The 21,639-nt window shown below is 41.7% G+C and overlaps 1 protein-coding gene across 2 annotated transcripts in view; it reads right to left on the bottom strand.

The window, feature by feature from the left end:
- Positions 1-21,639, bottom strand: part of LOC117807284 (receptor-type tyrosine-protein phosphatase delta-like) — a 429,954-nt gene that overhangs the window by 134,759 nt on the left and 273,556 nt on the right. The window contains exon 1 of one of the 2 annotated variants that reach the window (XM_034676509.1): positions 1,682-2,011. The exons of the other annotated variant lie outside the window; for it this stretch is intronic. The gene's annotated coding sequence lies outside the window, so the exon portion shown is untranslated. Of the gene's footprint in view, positions 1-1,681; positions 2,012-21,639 lie in introns of those variants that run through there. 2 annotated transcript variants of the gene reach the window in all.

Genomic DNA, 21,639 nt, shown 5'->3' with positions numbered 1-21,639 from the left:
AGTGCCGCTTTTCCATGAGCGAGACACTTTCCTCCCTTCAGCGACTTTGGATGGCAGCACTTAAAGCCAGCACCACCTTTAGTGCATATCCATTTTGTCTCCTCTTTTGAGTGCTGCTGTCGCAACAGCAAAATTGGAAATCGAACGTGTGGTGACAGCGTTAATTGCGCCGTGTCAAAATTGGGGCGAGTGCTAATTGTTGAGCTGGGAACTGTAAAACATGTAAGACAGTGGAGATGCTGGGGTGTGCTCTCCTGGAGTGCTTACTGGCAATAAACTGGGAATTGCTTGAGCAAACACACATGCACACCAATTTGCATGCTTGAACACACACACACACACACACACACACACACCCACACACACACACACACACACACACACACACACACACTATTGGCCCTTGGAACACCTGACTAGCCTGCTTTGACTTCACAGCATTTCATTTGACTCATAGAGCAATTTATCACAATGCTAGAAAGCTTTTTTTAAGGCATTAAAAGCCTTCTTCTGAGAATTGCAGATGAGATTTTTTATATATTTTTCATGGAAGCACAATAAGCTTATTTGCATATTTTGGAAACTTCTGCACCCAAAAATGTACAATGTTAAATTGCTTTCTACTCTTAGTCTAGTTTTTTTCTGTAAAAGCGCAGGTGGAGTACCTGAAATCTCTTCTCCATGACTTGTATCCCCTCTCTGCTGCATTCTTCTAACTGACTGGAGGGAATGAGTCCCCTAGTGGCCCAACTGGCACACTGAGCACAGGTGGTGTGTGTGTCTACTGGAAATAAAGGTTCACTTTCACCTGATTGACAGACTGCCTGCGTGACTGGCTGTCTCAGCCTGTCCTCGCTGATATTTTTGCCGCTTTTTAAAAACGTGTAAGTTCCTTAAAAAGCACTTTCAAAATAAAATGCGAGCTAAAAACAAGACAGACGAGACGAGTGATCTCAGGAGAGTTGCAGGAATTCACTTTGAAAAATTATTCACAACCTGCTGGCTGGAAAAGACTTCTACAACTCTCTCTGAGAAAAGGGGCCACCAAATGAACTGTATTTACATGACTGTGCTACAGTTTAAAAAAGCTGAAAATAACATTTGAACGAGCTGATTTTCTGATATGTCAACACTGGAAGACAGTCAGACACGGTAGATTTCTCAAAACGAAATATCATGACTTGTAGCTACATATTTAATCCCATTTTTGTTGTTAATTTGCCCACAATTACGCATATTTTCACAGTTGACGTCAACAAATGCTGCTGGAAATTACAAAGATATTCCACCTGCACATTCAAGCGTGTAGTTCATGCGCAGGTTCATATTCATAAATTCAAAACACACATTTTACCGGCCAAAGGTTTTTGTAAGGCATGATGGTGATGTGGTCCTGAAAGCGTTATCATTGTGTCAGCGGCTGCGCGCGTTCATAATAAACTATGCGCATACGTTTATCAGCACATGAGTGAAACGGTTACATCTCTAAGCAAGCGGGCAGTCAGCAATAACACATCAGTGGGATTAACCCAGTCCCAATAGATGTATGTGATCTCAGCTGATATGTTTGAACCAACTTCACAGGGCTCTCTATACGCACACCTGAAATCACTGCGGCAGCGACTTCACTTCCCACTGTCACAACCTCCAAACTCAAGCGCTCGTCAAACACTCTTCTTACCTTATAACCATTGTGCGGCCAGTTTGAAACTCTGTCTCTCCTTTATTTCTGTCTGAGAGAGTTTTCTTTTACATCCAGTTTTGACAGCCGAGTCCGAATAAAATAACGTGGAGGAAAGAAATCCAGGTTCTTCTTCTGTTTTCCCCCCTTCGTCTTCTTCTCCCCGAGTTGTCCGTCACAAACGCATTCTCGTTCTTCAGGCGATAACGGACGATGAACACGCACGTGCAGCGTGTGGGGATATATTCTCGGGTTTTAGGCAGTCTGTGTTGTGCTCGTTAGCTCTTCATTGGATTGAACGTGGCGAGACTGTGGTTGTGTTTGAAGAGTGCGGTGTGGCTGGGACACACAGCCCCTTGCGCGCTCCCTCTCTCTCTCTCTCTCTCTCTCTCTCTCTCTCTCGCGCGCGCGCACTCTCCTCGCTCTCTCTCTCTCTCTCTCTCTCCTCTCTCCTCTCTCTCTCACACTCTCTCATTCAGTCTGTCTCTCATCGTCATCTGTCATCTCGGTCTCTCTCTTCTCTCCACCTCTCTCACACTCTCTCACTCAGTCTGTCAGTCCGTCTGTCAGTCTCTTTCTCTCTCTTTGCTGAACCTGAGCACGGACTGAAACCTCAGGCAGTGAAAACTGGAGACTGAGAGAGAGAGAGAGAGAGAGAGAGAGAGAGAGACAGAGAGAGAGAGACAGAGAGAGAGATGGTGTGTGTGTAGGAGGGATGACGTCACTCAACGAGGTCCCACTTTCCGAACTCTCCTGGATCAACTTTCCCCCCCAAGTCCAGTGCAGGAATGCGCACTTGGATGCGGCTATTTCGGGGAGATATTTGTGTTTAAGAGAGGCGTGGGTGTCTGTAAGTGTGTGTGTGCGTGGGTGAGTGTTTGGGTCTGACTCGGTAATTATTTTCAGTCACACTGAGCATTTGAGTGCATGTGTGTAGCAGCCGAGCTGTTGGTTATTTCTCAGCTACAGCTATGTCATAATGACAGAGGGAAGAAAACGCACTCATATTATTAAAGAGGGGTGAAAGGAGTGGTACAAAAATTCCAACTATTCTAGCTATTCATTGTGCATTTTTTTGTGTAATTGGTGGGAAATATATCCAGATACTCTATACAAGTAACACTGTTTAATTATGAGAGTAATATCACGCAAATTAAGTTACAATAGAAAATGGAAAAACAAATAATTACAGAACTGCCCTTTACATTTAACTAAGTTAGAGTATTGAAAGTATTGTCATTGGTTTTAAAAGCAAAGGTAAATTGCATTTAAAGTATGTATGGTTACATTATTAGAAAATAAACTTTATAACTGCATGATTGTAGCTAATGCACTGACATGCAAGTGCATTCCAGGGGTGTGTCTAAACTTTTTTGGCTGAGGATGGCTCAACTTTGGAATTGGCTTATGCAGAGGGGAAATTATGTATGCGTGCACAGACACACAAACACAAATCAGTTCAATTAACCCTCTGTGTTTTCCTCCCCTTAACATATCTGTAGTGACTTAGGGGGGACAGCAGGCCCTGCACAAGTGGGAGGGCCGTAACACGTCTACATTGAGGTATTAAACAGATGTTGTATTTCTGTTGAATTTGTTTGTTATTTGAAATGTAACAAGAGAAGAGTGGCATCATTTTGATTTATGAAGCATAAATATAAATATACAAATATATTATTGCTACTTATGATGGACTGATTCCTCCCAAGATACCTGCCTAAAATTTCTGCATGTCCAAAACAGTTGTGTTAAGTGTTTTCTACAATTTAGGTAGTAGTTAAATACGCACGAAGGAAATGTGCTACATTTAATTGTGAAGAAAACCCCTGGCACCTGTTGCAACACAAACCAAATAGTTTATTTTAACATTAAGCCTCTGACTAGGCAATACTAAATCATAGTTTTAAGGGGGGCGGGGGTTGTGTCCATGCCCATGCCCATCTGATGAAGCCCCGTCAGGTCAAGCCCCTCTTGTTACACCCTTGGCACAAACAATCTGTGTTCTTATACTTCTCTCAACTCTTTCCTGTTTACTAATTAAAATGACACCTTTTATATATCATTTTGGTTACAGGTACTTTAAAAAAAAACAGTGTGGAATATATCCTTATACTTATTTGTCAAATAGATGTCTGTCAGTTAACAGTGCGGTATTTCCAAATAAAGTGTGTGAGTGTCAATAACTATTTAATAACACTTAAACCACCTTGGGATATTTTTATAATATAGCACTCGAGTAGATGTACTTAATAAACTGCATGGTTAGGTGCATGTCAGCTCAAATTTCTTAAAAAAGGCCATCAAGTACAATAAATCCCTGCAAACTCATCACTTACAGTTCAAAACACACTTTAAGCCCCTGCAGGGGTATTATATTGATTTTGTTGTCAGCCTCTGCTTAAATGTGAGCACATTCTTGTTTACATTAGAAGGCACATCGTCTGCCTTATTGTTAATTTTATCAAGGCTTTGCTTCTTCTGTATGTAAGAAAGCTGTGTTATGTTCAAGGTCAGCCTGTTAGAGCAACAAGTCGAGCAATAACCTCTGTAACCTAGTGTAATGATCAAACATTTCTGGTAATCATTCCAAGACAGTCACGTCTGACACTGTACAGGTATGCTGGTGCAAAACAGTGCTTAAAGGGATAATATTGCTTGTGATAACACCGTCAAGTGCACAGTCCTCTGATGTAGAGCTACAGAAAAATAACAGCTATGGCCCCCGGAGACAGATGACTATGACCAATTGTGTTTTGAGAAAAGTTGCTTTTGTGGCAACAACCCAAACCTTCTTTCTGATGAACAACCTCCCCCCGCAGTCACAAACATCTAGCATCCAACAATAGCACATCTGAGAGACAGAGAGACAGACTACTGCAGTCAGCAGATCTGTTTTCTTACCTGCACTGAGACATGTCGTGTATCTGATTGAGTAACACTGATGCTGATTTATACCCGCAAATTACACCCGGCTCCGTTTTCTGAGGGCAGAATTTGATTCAGCCTCCACATGTAGATTTATAGACCAAGTTTCTCTATTGTTATTTTCTTTCTATGACAATGAGCAATAGAGAAACTTGATGAAATTACTGTTATGTGAACTGTTGCCCTTGACTGCTGGCTAACAGAAAGCATTGTGGGAGTTAGGGCCGGTTGTGTCTAGAGGCAGAATGTACTGAAAATCACAGATGTCTGATCATCTGACTGTCACTGATTAAAAAACATTTTTGCTTATCAGTATAGGCTGAGGGTTGGGAGGCTTGTGAAAAATTCAAACTATGAATACTTTGGTTGATTAGGTTAATTTCTCTTTTTAAAAGAACATTATCCGAGGCCTAAGGCTGAAGGGGGCTTCTTATTTCTTTCAAATCTGTCGCCGGTATTCATGATTTTTAAACATAACTGAATGACACTAGCTAGATTTATTATTATGCTCTGCATCTAACCTTGTGCTTTCATATTCTTGGCACCAGCTGTAGTAGTTATACAGCAGCACTTGTTGATGAATGAAGGTAAGGCTAAGATTTATCAAGAGCTTGCCATGCTGGCCTATCATAACTGAACTTTGTCGCCTTATTGGACACCATAGTCTATAAACCAACCGTCCTTCAATAAGAAGGATCCAAGATGGAGAAAACCTGGGAGCTCGCCTAAGAATCGGTTTCTCTATTAATATTCCTGACAGTGGGAGGACGATTTCACTCTGTAAATGTTTCCTTTGTTGTAGGACAGGGACAATGCATTACCATTATGTGATCCAACAGTTGATATACTGCCCCCAGCATGTTTACATTCATATGTGTGTGGGGTCATGCAAAGTGGAGCACTGATTGACATTTACTATGTAAATGTGATGCAAATAGAGCTAAGGATGCTAAAGGTTATATGCATTTGCTTTGGATGAATAATGTAGGCAAGTCTTTTGATGTATGTGTTTCTCTGTGTACCTGCCTACACAGTAAATCTGTAGGGACTGTTGATTATTCTTTTACATAGAAAATTGCATTTCAAATTGTTAAATGAACTTTGTTTTCCAGTGAAATGTCTCAAGAACTAATGGATTAATGGTCACTTAATGTAGTCCAGACATTTATGTCCATTTAAGGGTAATTTTAGAAAAATTGGATGAAACCTGGTTTTGTAATCATCGAAAGTATCAGGTGTGGACAGAAGTATCTTGGCAACTGTAGGATCGATTGCTATAAAAGTTTCAACAGGCATTTCTTGTCCCCAGAGGATAAGCACATTACTCTAATAATCCTTGAACTTTTCTTCTAGTGCAACCAGTGTCCTGGAGTTTCTACTTATTCTGTAAAATATTCAGAACATGTACTTGATAGGCTGGATAAATCCATATTTTATACACTGATAATGGTCCCCAGAGGATGGAACCCCTCTGACTTTAAGATGCCTGGTACTCTTCCAATTTTAAGTGAAGTGTTGAGTGAAATGTCTGAATAACTTTTGATTCATCGTTACAAGCCTGGTCCAGGCATTTATGTCCATTTTAGGATTAATTTAAAATCTTGGTGACAAGCTGGCTTTTCTTCTAGGGCCATCACACAGTCAAACTTTTATGTCCTTCAAATAAATTAGATTTACCTCAAACCTAAGTTGCAATTTGGGTTCTGTGCTTTTTAACAATTAATAGTGTTCTCAGTTAATTAAGATTGTTGAACTTGGTAAAAATCCAATAATCTGAGCATTACCATGTAAACCAGCCCTATTCAATTAGCGGTCCCCGGGCCACATGCGGCCAGAAAGCAACCCTCGAGTGGCCCAAAAGCAACTGCCGAGTGATTGTGAAAACATATTTTACTAACACTGACAGTGCTGCTCTTTATTGTGTTTATGCCCTTTGGATTTGGCAATACGTTAATAAACATCCAGTGTGTTGTTATCTTATCCATTTGTTTTCTTTTAAAGGTGACATATCATGCAAAATTGACTTTTTAATGGTTCTTTACCTGAAATATGTGTCCCTGGCATGTCTCCAACCCCCCGAGAATGAAAAAAATCCATTCTGCCCCTGTTTTGATTCTACTCCTTTCTGTAAATGTGTGTGAAACGAGCCGTTTCAGACTTCCGTGTTTTTGTTACGTAACAACAATATCCGGTCTGTCACGGAGTCAGAGCTCGGAGCTTGTTCAGCCCATAGACTGTATAAAATACAACTCACTTCTCCGTCTTTCATTACCTGCACAAATGTGTGCTAACAGGAGCTTAGGAGGGAGGCATGCTAGTTGTAGGCTGTCTTAATAAACACAAAGGTCGGTTTTACTCCCACGTCTGCAGATTTGAAGATCTAGTGGATGATTTTTATTATCATGGATAAGTGCTAGCGCTAGTTAGCATAGCCACATAGCTACATGTTCGTAGCTGTGTACCAAGACACCCGTCAACATACTGATAAATAAAACAACAAGAAACACTAAATCTATGACCAATCGTTCAGAAAGGTCCTGCTGCAGGCGCCTCTCCGTCAGGATCAGATTCTGGATCAGATTCAGAGGGTTGAAGTAACGCGATCTCTGAGCAGCCGTGTATATTCAGCCAACATGTAAACATTAGATCAACGTGCTGGAGAGCTGAGGCACATCCACTTCCGGAGGGGCGTGGTCAGAGGGAAACAGAGTGTTTTGAAGAGGACTGAAGAAGAGGGTTTTCAGGCATGCCAAAATCTGATTTCAAAGTGTTTTTTTGAGCATAAACTTTAAAGACATGTTTTGGGGACCTCTTAGACCAATTATTTTGATGAAAAAAGCGTGATATGTCACCTTTAAATGGTTACCTTTGCTCACTGTCTGCTAAAAATGTTCGGCCTAGCTCATGTCCTTAGTCTGAAAATCCATCCCGACCAAATATTTAATTGAATAGCCCTGATGTAAGCTTTGTCATTTTTGGTATCTAAGCATGATAACGTCAGCTTTTTTCCAAACTGTGCACTCCTGTAAAATGCTCAGTCACATGCCAGGTCCTTGACAGCCCTTTGGTGTCATTGTCCCTCACTATGTGGATCCAATGTTCTTCTAAACACTGCCTTTTGTTGGGGCCTTGTAACTATTCAAATGTTAAAAAACGGGTAGGATTTCATTTTCAGATGTCTCAAAGTCATTCTTTGCTGTTGTGTATCAGCCTTAAACTGTTCGCTTCAGAAAGAGGGTAGAAAATCAATCTTTACATTGCAAAAAGAGAGTTTTTTGTGGTTACAGAGGCATTTAAGGGATGCTTGTCAGATGAATTTACACCAAGGAATGGGCTCAGACTGCCTTTTGTTGCAAAATAAGCTGAGGTAGTTTCCATTGTATCTCAATCCATTAACTGATGTATGAGTTTAACACTTCAGATTTGAGAGGTCTGACAGCTATTTTAAAGGATCCTTCTTCTTCATGAACAGCTTTTCAATTCTAGGCATGTTGCACTGTACTTTTGATCGGCGGACTATTTATATTTCTACATACAAATCTGTCAATTTCTCATTTTATGTTGGACAAATAGACGTGAAAGTACAATATCTCTCACTGTCAATCTCCTGTCGCTTGAGCTGCAGGCCTTTTCACCCTCGACAAGCTGCCGTCGCTTTACAAATGACTGTCAGTCGAGTCATTACTCCAGATTCTGTGACCCAAGACAACACCGTGTATAATACTGCAGAGAAGAGACACAACTTATCTGAATCAGAAAAACAAGGATTGTTGTTTTCCTGCTCTCACGCCCAAGAGTTGATACATTTATAGTCCCCACCTTCCCCCTGCAACCCTGATCAAGTAAACCAGTCATCGTAAATTAATTTCCCTATCAAGCGAGACTCGCGCTCCTTGGGATAACAATCTATCTTAAGCGGATAAATCTAATCCAACGTGTTGAGATTGACTTGTTTATGGCCGCTGCCCAAGCAGTCAAGAGAGGGAAGGAACCATGGTGGGCGGGGGGGGGGGGGGGGGGGGGGGGGGGGGGGGTGAGAGCGACAAATGCCAAGGTGATATTACACACAACTCCAAGGCATGAAAAATGTAAACCAACACCAAACTGTAGTCCTTGGCTGAGACATCTAATACCTCTCTGCTCCTTAGAATCTGTCACACATGATGGATGGCTGAGCATACAGTCATGCTTCATGAGCAATTAACTTAAAGTCATAATCCAAGGATTTAAGAGTTACAAAGTTCATCAGAGAGTAAACACAAGATCTTATGATGTAGGGGAAATGATTGTATTATTGTAAGCCTGGGACTCGCAATCATTGTCATATTAGAACATGATAGGCTAGAAGTGGTTGGATTATTGGTCCGATGCCAGACAGCTGTATACAGAGCCCTTACACAAGCAGTGATAACATCTATAATTCACTCAGTGACCTACATAAGTTGGAAACAATGACAGCTGTATGACATGTTCCCCCCCCAAAGGCAGAACACTCCTGAACGCATCCTGAAGCCAGATTATTTAATTAACCTTATTTATGTCTCCAGATGATCCCCATAGAGGGTTACCTGGACGCAGCATGGTTGTGTAATGACGACAAGTGCACACACTGAGATGAAAATAGGTATGACTCCACAAAGAGTTCTGGAGCTGTATTCGCTGTATACATCAAATATTAATGCCCAAATGAGCAGTCAAAGTCAGAAAGTGAGGGGAAACAGCTTTAGCTATTCAAAGCTAACACTTGCATCATGATGACGCTGATCTGCATCATCAGGGGCGTGTTTGTGGAGTTCATTCACATTTGATTTAAATGTTTTTAGCATAAACTTGCTGAGAGGAGATTTGAAGTGGTTATGAAACTGTCTCAATTAAACACTTGTTCTTTTATATAACCTAAAAACAAACCTTACCATCATCTGGAAGAGTGACTGTATCTACACGTTTAATTGCATATCACTGCTGTCATTGGGGTGGATGCAGATGAGTATATTTACTTTATGCAACTGCAGCATCTTGCTGCCATTCAAAAATTAAAACATTGATCAGTATCAAGTTATCTAAAAAGTTTGCAATTACAAATTGATCTTCATGTTATAATGTTTTTTTTTTCACATTAGTACAACAGAGTAACCTGTCACATTTTTCCAAGAACCATTTTTTTGCTTTAATATTATAACCTAACATGATACATTTCACTGGAATAACATGATAACTATCATTGTCTGTAATACACAAGTTCTGTATGAAACATGGGTGTAGTCTCAGTGACATTTCCCATTGGTTTTTGAAGCAGAGTTTTGAAGCCAAACGATGGTAGTTGCCATATTGGAAATGCTGACTCAACCTAACTATCGTTCGACCAAGCAAGAAGCAAATGGGCAGAGTTGAGGCGGGCCTTTAACTTTCTAATGCTACAACACACTCACCTGTTAGTCAAGTCAGTCTTGCCAACAATTAGGTCTTGTCATACAAAACTTGTATCCCAAATATCTTCAAAATGGATTGGATTTGTATCGGGCTAGACTTGTTTATTTATGCTGTAGACATTTTAACATTGGCATTAATGGGGATTCCTTGGCTTTTGGAGCCAGCCTGAAGTGGACAGTTGAGGTTGAATGCAGTTTTTGGCACTTCCATATTGGCTTCATTTTTCAACTCAAGAGGTTGCCACTTGGTGTCAAAAATCAGGGTAGTTTTGAGTTGAATACGAAAAGCAGCTGGAATGAAGCTTAACCGGGAGCCTTTTAATGAGAAACAACATGTCTTCAACAACTTAAACCAAGCCCAGTGACCTTTCGGATGAAATGTAAAACCTGATAACTGATAATGTTATAATGGGAAATACTTCTTGTTGTGAGGGAATGCTGTGTGGTTGACAAAAACATGATCTCATTACACATTATGTTCTACTGAATGCTCTTCAAACAAAATAGGCTTCTGCTTTCATTGAACATTGTGGATGTTTTAAGTATGAGTACACTGAGAGAGATATTAAAATGTATTTGTCTTTTCAGCAGGCAGAGTAACCTTTGGGAGGTGGTGAAGTATCTCATCGATCAGCTCCCTGTTCTGCAACAGAGACTGGATGGGGGGGGAGATTTCTCACTGGTGAGTACTTCCATCATTACCTTCTTTTAATGACTTGTTGATGCAGACTGATGAGCCATCCTGTATTCTATAAGATATGCAGCGGGCAATCTCAGTCTGATGTATGGCAAAATATAATAATTCCAAGTGGAAATGTGCAATGCAGAGAAACATTTAGTCAGTTCAATTCTGATTCCTTATGACGCCAAACTTGCACCTTGAAATAAAAAACCTGGTTCCTTGTCATCTCTGTTGAGAGTTGTACAACTTGCAGTATCAGATAAAGAGATATCTACTATGTGTCTACATCATATCTATAGTTCTCATCAGGTGTTGACAGAAGACTGTGGGAAAAACGACCTACATTACGTCAGATCTTTGCTAAGTGCCAAGCACCAGAGTAGAGGTAAGGGAAAGTCCACCTGCACCTGAGACCATCTTATCTCATGCTATCATGAGATGTTCCATGTGATAACATTGCGTGTTATCATATTAATTAAAAGAAGACATTATTAAAAAAGAAATAGTGCATTTCTATAACTAGAATTATATGCAAATATATCCTGTTTGAAATATACCATTTTAATATTACACAGTGCTGATCCATTTGTTTCCTTCCCTTTAATTATGTTGCTTTAATTAATGCATAAAATCTAAATTTTGGGTGAATTAAACCAAAGCTGTTCAAACTTTGCCAGAAAATATTGCTTGACCTCATCATAGTAAAATCCTGATATTGGAAAGGTTTATTTAAGGGTAATACATTCATTGCAACATTGCAGTGTTGGACCAGACAAGCCTAACCTGTAGTGACTCCTGTAGTTATACATTAGCTTTTAATGGTTTTGCTGCCAGCAGTTAGACATTAACTGTAAGGTGCAGCTGACAACAGCCAGATGTCACAACACCTACACTGCAGACTGCACGTACTCTTAAATTTTAGTTCAGCTGACTACATGCAGCATACTGCTTTGTGTGTATTTGTGTTTAAAAATCCATAGGTCAATGTGCCACATTGCACAATATATGGTCTACCATGGTCATCGTCACAAGCATATTGTCAATATGAACACAATGGGCTGCACTCCTAAGGAGGGCAACTTGAACTCCTGGACGACCCCGACAGCTCTGCCTGTCACGGGGCGAGCTTTGACGAGAGGCTCGCGCTTGCTCATCTCTTCTGAAACTGCTGAGTCATGAGTAGTCAATATCACCTTATTATGATGTCAAGCCGATTCAGATTCACGATGAGGCTCGCGGACGAGACCTCGGTTTGATTTAGCTTAGTGTTGGCATGAGGTGCAATGAGCTGAAAAGCAATTAGGTCCATTAAGAGATCAACTGGGATGGTGTGAGCAGCCATGGTGCGCAGCAGCCTGCGCTCAGAGACAAAGAGAGAGGCAGAGGAGAGGAAAACAGGTTTAGACAGATTGAGTCAACTCCTGCCTGACTGGGTCCCTCTGTGGAACCTCGCTCTGGACATCTGTCCAGTGAAACTGTGTGAATTTGTACCTGGATGTGTAAGTAGCATAGTGTGGGCTCCCTGTAATAAGCACACTACAAGTAGGCATCAGGCTGTGATCATGTATGAAGCTGGGGAGGAGGCAGAGTCTGTTCAAGCGCAAAAAATATCCCCAGTCCAAAACTGATCCTAACCCTGCTACTCCTTGAATTTCAATCTGCATGAAATCATAGCTGTGGAGGGCTAGCTTGTTTACGAGGGAGGGTAAACATGAGCAGAGAAACTGTAAGAAGCCCTCTCCACTCTCCTCCGTAAGAAGGACACATTTGTCACCATGGATACTGATAGATGCATTATCCACTCTGCTTTTTCAGTTGTAATATATGCTGCTTCTATGCTAATGCAAAACATTCAAGAAGAATGGAAACATGATTTGTATGCGTCATGGGTACAAACGATACATGCCACACTTTAGTGTTTATTCAATAGATATAACGGTTAATCATCAGTAAATTAATAAACACCAATTAAACTTGTGCTAAATGTATAAGTAAATGCTGATTCAGCCTTTCAAATGGGATTATTAACGGCTGACTCATATTAGTATTGTTGTATTATTGTATTGTATTGCCAAACTGGGCGTATGTGTTTGATGACGTAGGCGGTAAACATGTCCGTAAAACCAGTTCATCCTTGAAGCCATATTTAGCTCAAAGGTCTAAGTTAATGTCTAACATAATCTTCATGGTCATACGCTTCACTCCCACATGAAATAAACAAGGTTTATATTGTTGTAAGTGCTGATGCCTGATTTCAAACAGGTGGATCTGGACAAAAATCATGCTCCCCTGCTTTTACTCTGTTTATCTTTTCCCCATCTCTCTCCACTCCCCATCATTGTCCTTTCATTTATTTAAACCCCCCCACACTCTAAAAGCATTTTTACCTTCTCCTGCCATCATCTTATCCTACTTTGCTCTCTTATTTGCCCATTGTCTACCCCCATCTCTACATCCACTCCTTCTGCACTCTACCTCCCTGATTCCCCTTCCCCAAACTGATACTGACACACACCTCATCTCTGTCCATGTCTCTTTCTGTTACTCCCTCTCTTTTCTTTCCCCTCTCTCTTTCAGGCTGGCATCAGGCATTTACGAGAAGCCTCTCACCATAGCCGATTGATCATGGCCATTGTTTGGCCAGGTCCTCCATTTTACAGTTCATTGTTCATGAAAAGCAGCATTTGACACCCCCTGCCCCAAAATATACTCTCTCACTCTCTCCCTCACTCTCTCTTTTTCTCTTTCTCTGGCCAGTGATGTCCCGCTGACATTTTCACAAGCGCACCTTCATCAATTTCACACCTCCAATGCCCTCCCATGCCAGTGTGGAAGGTAGGAGGAGGAGAAGGAGGAGGAGGAGGAGGAGGAGGAGGTGGAGGGCCGTGAATTGATGGGTAGGTGCTGACAAAGCGAGCTTGGATTCGGAAGCTTTTTGAGTAAAGGACAGATAGGTCATCAACACCAGTGCCATTGTACTCCACAAATAAACACATGCATGACGTTAAACTGGTGCTCCAGTTCAAATGCAGCTGGAAGTTTCCATGTAAAGCATGCACAGAGCTCAGTGTTTGCATCCTAGCTTGCCATTTGCTGCCCCCTAGTTTGCATCTCCCTCTAAAGATGAGTCACGCAACTTGTGCCATAAATCCAGCAACACAATAAAAGCCATCCAGAAGGTAAACATTATCTGCGCCCACTTCCTCCCTCTTAGTCTTGGGAAATTAGGCCATTCTATCATCAGCCAACTGGTGCATTTATGAGCTGCTGAAGTAATTGGCGATCTCGGCGAGGACTCAGCTGAGGCTAAGGTAGCACACTCACCTCAGCACAGCCTTAAGCTAAATGCTTGAATGGAAACAGAGCGAGAGGAGAGGGAGAAGGAGGAGGAGGAGAGAAAGAGAGTAGCAAGGTGCCTCATTCACTGGCTCAGGGGTTTATGGGATTGCTCCCAGCTGTCACTCCGTGTAGTGAATCCGCGGCACCGTAATATCTTAATTGTTTCAAATTAAATGCTCGTAAAAAGGCAAAGGAAATGAGTTTTCCTCTCTGGCTAATCCAAAGCAGCCCCTTGACTTACATCTGGGTCTGCTTTAAGTGAGAGGAGGGTTTAAAAGGTGGAATGGCTCCCACATGAGATGGCAATGGATAGGCTAGTGTGGAATTAGCTTTTATGGGTTGTGAACTATGAGGCTATCACTGTGTAAAGTGTATCACATCTTTTTCTTGCTTTCTCTGTTCATCTTTTATTCTTTCTTTACATGCGTGCACACAAGTTTATGTGTGTGCTTTCGGCGGATGTGTGCGTACACAGGCTTATCATAATAAACAGTCTAAAATCTCCCGCGGGGATTCACACATTTAGTCGCCCTCCCTCTACCCAAACCTCCCTTCAATCTCCCTCTGGCACTTCTGAGACTCGGCTCATTCTGCAGCACACATTCAAATCACTCAACCAGCTAAAGCGTCCTGAATGACATCAGCCTGACTGTCAAACACACACACACATACACTCACACATTTACTCTCATGTATGCATGCATAAACACAATAATGCTCACATGAATATCAGCACATAGAACATGCAAACACACACACACACACACATGAAGCATTTCCCACCTCAAGAATAATCACTGACTGTGTTCTCAAAGGTATACAATACATGCAATTTACACAGTAAACACACGCCTTCTGTGTGTACACGGTATGACATGCTTCTCATGGCATTTCTAAACACAATTGCCACTCTGAAAGGATATCAGAATTTCGCATTAGCCCCCGTTAGCTTGACATCTCCCCTTTTCCATTCTTGCACAAATACCATCTTGAATGAAGCTCCTCACAGGCAAATCCAGCAGACAATTACGTGTCATTACATCTGCAAAGCGGTTTTGTGGTGGTGGTGGTGGTGGTGGTGGTGGTGGTGGTGGTGGTGGGGGGGGGGGGGGGGGGGCTGTAGGTGGTGAAGGTAGTGGCATTGAAGGAGATTATCATAAAAAGAAACACCAACTGAGAAGGCCTGACACTCGCCATGAGAAACCAGACTGATTGAAAAAGCAGGAAAGAATCCGCCTGACTGATATTGTCTCATAATGCAGGGAGTAGCTTTCTTTTCTTCCTACTTGGCAGATGGTGACACAAAAGTGTTGTGGTAAAAGTTGAACAGATAAGTGCTTGAAAAGTTTCTGATACTGCTGTCATCATTGCTGCCATCTGCAGTTATAGTAACGTCTAAGGAAGCAGTGTGTCCACATTTGACGAGTAACAGCGTGTCTTTTAAAGCCTTTCACAAAGACTGCAAGTTGTACTGGCAGCAGTTTTAACAGTAATCTCTCTCATTTTTGTGGCATTGTGAAAGTGGATACAAATGGATTCTAATCAATCCACTTCCAATGGGATAAGTTATTAAAAAAACAAAACAAATGAGGGTGACACTGATGAAGACTGTAACAATAGCATTGGAATGGCTACCAAATCTAAAAAATACTTTAGTTTTGGGCAAAAGTTTTCAATTAAAAAAGTTTAGTTAAAGCTCCTGTGAACGATTATCGGTCTGTGTTGATTTTGACGTCCCCTGTGGACAAAGTGACATGTCTACAGTCATTAAAAACTACCTTACAGGAACTGTTAAAATAATTGTGAATGTTCTAGTTTGCTCTTTTAGGTCTTGAAGAGACATCACTGTCTGTATCAACAAGTAGTTTTGATGAATAATCTTCAATGAAGTGAGACTGTTTTTGCAGCTGTCAAACTTAGTTAATGGATGTTGTGCGTCAAGTAACCATGTCAACACCACTGATGTATACAACGTGAACACACTCTTGGTGACTTCACCAGTTGGTTCTGGAGACATGTTTTGAACAAGCGGCAACCTTCGTTCTAAAAATACTAGTTCAATGCGGATGTGATAAAAACTGCAGTTCATTGAAGATCCACTTAAGGCTGGTTCTGGAAGTACCGGAAACCACATACACACCAATCCAAAAAAGACGATCTTTACAGAAGAAATAAACATGTTTACAGCCTGGTACAAAAAATGAGTGTAGTCTGGATAGCTCATGTCTCGATTGGCACACACTGTACGGGGGGGGTCTTCCACTGAGAGGCACAGCTGACTTGATTGACAGGCGGGAACATTATAGCTGTTGGCTAGGAGGCTCAAAGCCCGCCTCTTTACGTCAATCGCTCAACAGTAGCAATATGGCTGCCACCACCGATTGGCCTCAAAACAGCTTTTCAGAAACAGATGGGTGACGTCACGGATACTACGTCCATATTTTATACAGTCTATGGTTTTGAAGTCCAATGATGACATACGCCATTATGGAAATGCTGACTCAACCTAACTTCTGAACAGCATTGTAACTAGAAAAATGTTGAAAAAACGTATTTCTTAGCCTCAATATAATGAAAACTGATGTTGCATAAAAATCTAGTCTAAACATTGTTAATAATGCTCTTTGAACAGTTACTGGGATTCCTTTGCTTTTGAAGCCTCATGTGGATACTCAAGGAACTGCAGTGTTGCAATTGGGAACTAGCGTCAGTTTTTTATAACTAGCTTGACTGCTTTATTAGACAGTCTAACTGGATGTAGCATATTGCTAACTCAAGTGGCACTATTTTAAAGCATTGTGTTACCAACCAGCTGTAGCTTTTGAAGAGCTCGGTGAAAGAATGTGTTGGTTCATCCCATTGTCCTTCCCGCAATCCATCTGTGTGTTTTCTCTGACAAACTCTTCATCTTTTACTCCTAACCCTCTATTTTTCTTGTCTGTGTGCTGTGTGTATGTAACACACTGCAGAGTATTCATCATCCTCTTCTCTGATGCTTCACATCCCATCTCTTCCTTCTTATCTCTGCACTTGTTCCGTCTCTTTCTCCTCTCTTTCCTTCTATTTCTGTTTCTCTAGCATCCTCTTTCCCCTCCTCTTATCACCTCCACTCCTCCTATCCATTTGCTTTGTCTTTTTTCCACTTGCACACAGTAAAATTTCTCTTCTCTCCTCTTTCAGATTTTTCTCCACACCCCCCTTCCCCACCCCATCATCGTTATTACCTTCTCTCCCTCCTCCATCTGATTATCTTGTTACCTCTGCCCTTGCTACAAATTTTCTTGACCCAATCCCACTTTTTTCTTATCCTTACATCTTCCTCTCTAACATTTCCTGCGTGTCACCCAGACTTATTCTTACGCACAGTTAACCAGCCTTCTCCTTTTTTTCCTTTCATCTCTTTTTCAACTTTTTCCACTTCTCCTATACAGAATATGCCCAATCACTGCCAGCCTCGTTCTCTCCTCTCGCCTCCTTTCCTCTCTCCCTCTCTGCCATGTTTGTGGCCTTTCGCTCTGTGCACATCTAATGGCTGGGGTGTAATCCACTGGCTAATCTGCTGACAGCCTGTGTGACAAGGCATTAGCTTTGTGTCACTGCCTACCATGCTGCCTCTCAGTGTGTGTGTGTCAGAGAGAGAGAGAGAGAGAGTCAGAAAAAGAGAGAGAGAGTCTATGAATGTTGGTGTGGCTGTTTGCATACAAAATATGTTTGTAAAACTTATATTCTAGCATGTTTGAAAGGGTGTAAGTAATGGCTTATGTGTGTCAGATGGATGCCCAAGCGGAAAATTGATACTGTAGCTTGTCACTTTTCTATGACCTTTCACTTTCTCCATTTATTTCCACTATTTATGTCCACTGCTGTTCCTTTTTTTTCTCCACTTCCCTATGGCTGATGGCAGTTTTAATAAGATGCCAGGTCAGAGTGCTAGTGGATGCAGCAAGAGGCAGACTGGGCGAGACAGGCCAAAGTAGCTCTGTCAGGGCGCCTCACTGCTCCGTCAGGCATCCAGCCATGCCAAATAGGGCTCAGTTTGTAACCCAGTATTGAATTTTCCATTATTTCCACTGTAATAGTTAGAACAAAATTATATTTCTCCCAGCAGGAGTTTATTTTGGTCCATTCAAGTGCTAATACTGCCGTTCAAATTCTGTATCAGTTACATTACGGATGAATATGAGAGTTAAATGTTCTATTTTTGTATCAATTATTCAGCCTTGAACACACTGTGGTTGCTACAGTGGACAGCTGTTCAAAGTCCATCTTCTATGAAATGCATGACTTTTGGGGAAATGGGTTCTTATTACCCACTTCAGTGGACATTTGTCAGCCAGCCCATACACTGCCACCCACTGGCCAGCCAGATTAAGTCAACCAGATGTGTCTCAAAATCAAGATCGCAGACACAACTCAGGATCCTGCAGATTCACTATTTTTGGAGACCCTTTCAGGCTGTATTTTCGTACTTTAGTCCTGAAACTCTGAAACTCAGGACACAATACTTGACTGGGACTCGAGCGCTCATGACTTGGACTCGGACTCAAGCATTGACTGCATTTGGACAGCGAAGATGGAGAGGAGGAGTCTGACTTATTTATTGGCATCAACTGCTACATCATTTTTGTTAGCTTCTTTGTAGAAGGCCCTAAAAATGTATTGAGTTTTGAGCAAGGGCTAACACTTGTGTTCCCCTGCATGTTCCATCTTGTTCAGCTCCTGACAGAGATGCTACAAATCTTAAGTTCAGCTTTCAAAGATTTTACCGAAAATGCAAACAAGAGCAGTGAAACATGATAGATATGTTAAAAAACCATTAAGGAGAAGACAGAGAAAGCTCAAACTTTGGCAAACATCTGTGTAAGATTCACTCAGAGAAGTAAGAGAGAGGATAAAGTGGTGTCCACTGTTGATGAAGTTACTGTTAGCATCCAGCTATTGTTAATATTAGCCTCTGAAGTAATTTAACAACTGGGTCTAAGATGTCAGCTTAGCTAAAATTCTGATAGATAGTGGTTGGGTTTCAGGTTTAGACATTTGCTTCAAGAACACAGCAGTAGAATGGATTAGTGTGTCACCCCATTGAGAGAGGGGCGGTGGGCCTTTATGCGTGATGCACAGCACTGTGACTTGACTTTTTCTTTTCGACAATACAAACCAAATCGGTATGAATTTAGATAGTTACAGCATACATTCCACACCTTTTAACACTGAAACAATCAAAGATTTAGCATACTTGCTAACAGTTTACAACAATTATTCTCAAAGACTTTACCTCACACCTCTGGTGGGCATTGAAAGTATTGCGGGTGGGCACAAGAGGTTGAGGCATGATGGCTGTCTAACATGAGTCTGGTTCTGCCTGAGGTTTCTGCCTGTTAAAAGGAAGTTTTTCCTCGCCACTGTAACTAGCTAAACATTGTGAAGTGCAATGCTAATGGTGGATTAAGGTGGGATTAAACTGAGTCTTACCCCTGTCTTGAAGTCTCTGTTCATAATTTGACAAAGAGTGGTCTAGACCTCCTATGTTTGTAAAAGCGTCTTGAGATAACGTTTGTTGTGATTTGGAGCGATACAAATAAAGATTGATTGATTGATTTATATAAAGTACAAATACAATTTAAAATGTCTCTTTCACAATTTCCCATTCTCACTTGTTTGTTGATGACAAACTGTGGCATGGTTGTGGATGGATTATTTTCACTACATAGCTCTAGGCCCACTTTAATCAATAATTATTTTGGTTTACAAACTAAAGATGTGTCAGGAAGTTCTCCATCTGTGTCTCAGATGTTGATCAGAGTTGTGTGTTTTGAGGTTTGGTTTGGCCTCAGAAAATGTTTTGATCCTCCTGTTCTGGAATTGTCTGACTCCGACAGTTTGATTAGATCAGATTAAAATTGTTTTTCAGTGATATGTTATTCCATCCTTAGCTACCGTCTACAAAAAAAACAGTAGGGTAGTTTGCTTTGGCATGCAGTTGAGTTCATGTGTGGGCACGTAACTCTTTGCTCCATGCTGAGGCTTTGCAGCTGCTTCAAAAAACTTCTCCCCCATCTGAACTGCCAGCTCCACACTCACCTTGCACTCGCCCACATTTCTCTCTTTCCATCTTCTGTCCCTTTCTTTAGCGGTCCCCCCCTCTCCCTGTCTCCACCTGAGTGATCCTGTTATCACAGCTGACCCCTCGCTAGATCTGTCGACAGCCACAGAGATTACACCGAAAGGCCTCGGAGCACATTGGGCTTGCTGTTTGACGTGGAGAGGCGGGGAGACTTTCTGATCCCGCTGATAAACTGGCAGAGGCTTTGGGGGATTCAAGACGGCCCCATCGGGGAAGGGGTTCGGTGAGGTGGGAGGGGGTGCTATGGTCGACTTTAAGTCTACTTCTAATCACTGAGCTTTTCAGAGGGGATAAGGGAAAGGAGAATGGGAGCTTGGTTTGGTTTGGAATTAGGCCCTGATGGAGCTGAGGATAAGGTTGTTGGGCTTTGATTCGGTCTCACAGTTTGCTTGAAAGCTTTTGAGAGGCATGTTTGATCAAATCTTAGGAGCATTTGCAACATTTTGAGCACAGCTTGGGTAAAATACAAAGATAATAACAAAAAAGTCTCCAAAGGGAATTTTTCCATTTGGCCTCTACACCTGACTGGATCATAGAACAGCTCATGGAGTCACTGCTTTTCACATCTCCTCTTTGAACCCAAGTCAACAAAAGCATGCGTCATCCATATAGGGTAACCTCGCTTCTCATCACTCCTTATAATTTATATGAGTTGTATTGGTGCTGTGCTGCCAATGCCTCCTGCAATGAACATTTTCCAGCTAATGAATCATAATCCCAGGGGAACTGTGATTCATTCCATTCATGCTAATTTCTGGGTATTCCTTGATCCATCCCTCCCTCCAAACCACCCCCTCTTTTTTGCCTGTTGCTGCATGGGGGATACTTCCACCATTCAAGCTGCAACACCGCGCAATTATCATTGATTCATGCACCATAAAAGCAGGGCAGAGTGAGACAGACTCTTATGAAACGCGGCTTGCCAAATTCCTGTCAGAGACGGAGGTTTGATGGCTCACTCGTCCGTGGCCCTCCGCATCATCTTGTCTTCGCCAGCTGTTGTTTGACAGAAAGGGATTCTTCCCGCAGTGTGCAAAGACACAGCTATCAACTTAAGAGGCTTGACAGCAACACACTATGGGGCCGTTTTCCTACTGTATTATAATAGGTATTACTGGTGAAGCATCTGCAAATGGCGTAACACGAAACAACAGCAACAAATCATTGTGGAAGAAAATCTCAGAGAGCAGAATGGAACCCTGGTGGTATTTTTTTTAGCAAAGGGTATTGTTTTCTCCACAATTCTGGATGGATACAGTAAAAGCTACTGTGCTTTCTATATGTATGTTTGTAAAATACACCATAAAAGCACACTATCCGGCTTTCTTTGGCTCCTATATGTCACAATATTGAGTGACAGCAATGGAAGCAAGGCCCAGAGAAGTGCACCAACCACTACAGTCCTTTGGAAGCAGTGAAAGAAACTGCCTTTTATTGATCTGTCCTAATTACAGGAGTC

This window comes from Notolabrus celidotus, chromosome 23, assembly GCF_009762535.1.
Source record: "Notolabrus celidotus isolate fNotCel1 chromosome 23, fNotCel1.pri, whole genome shotgun sequence".
In the NCBI taxonomy this organism is placed as follows: Eukaryota; Metazoa; Chordata; class Actinopteri; order Labriformes; family Labridae; genus Notolabrus; species Notolabrus celidotus.
Note: the sequence above shows the minus strand (reverse complement) of the source record. Positions and strands in the feature narration are given on the sequence as shown.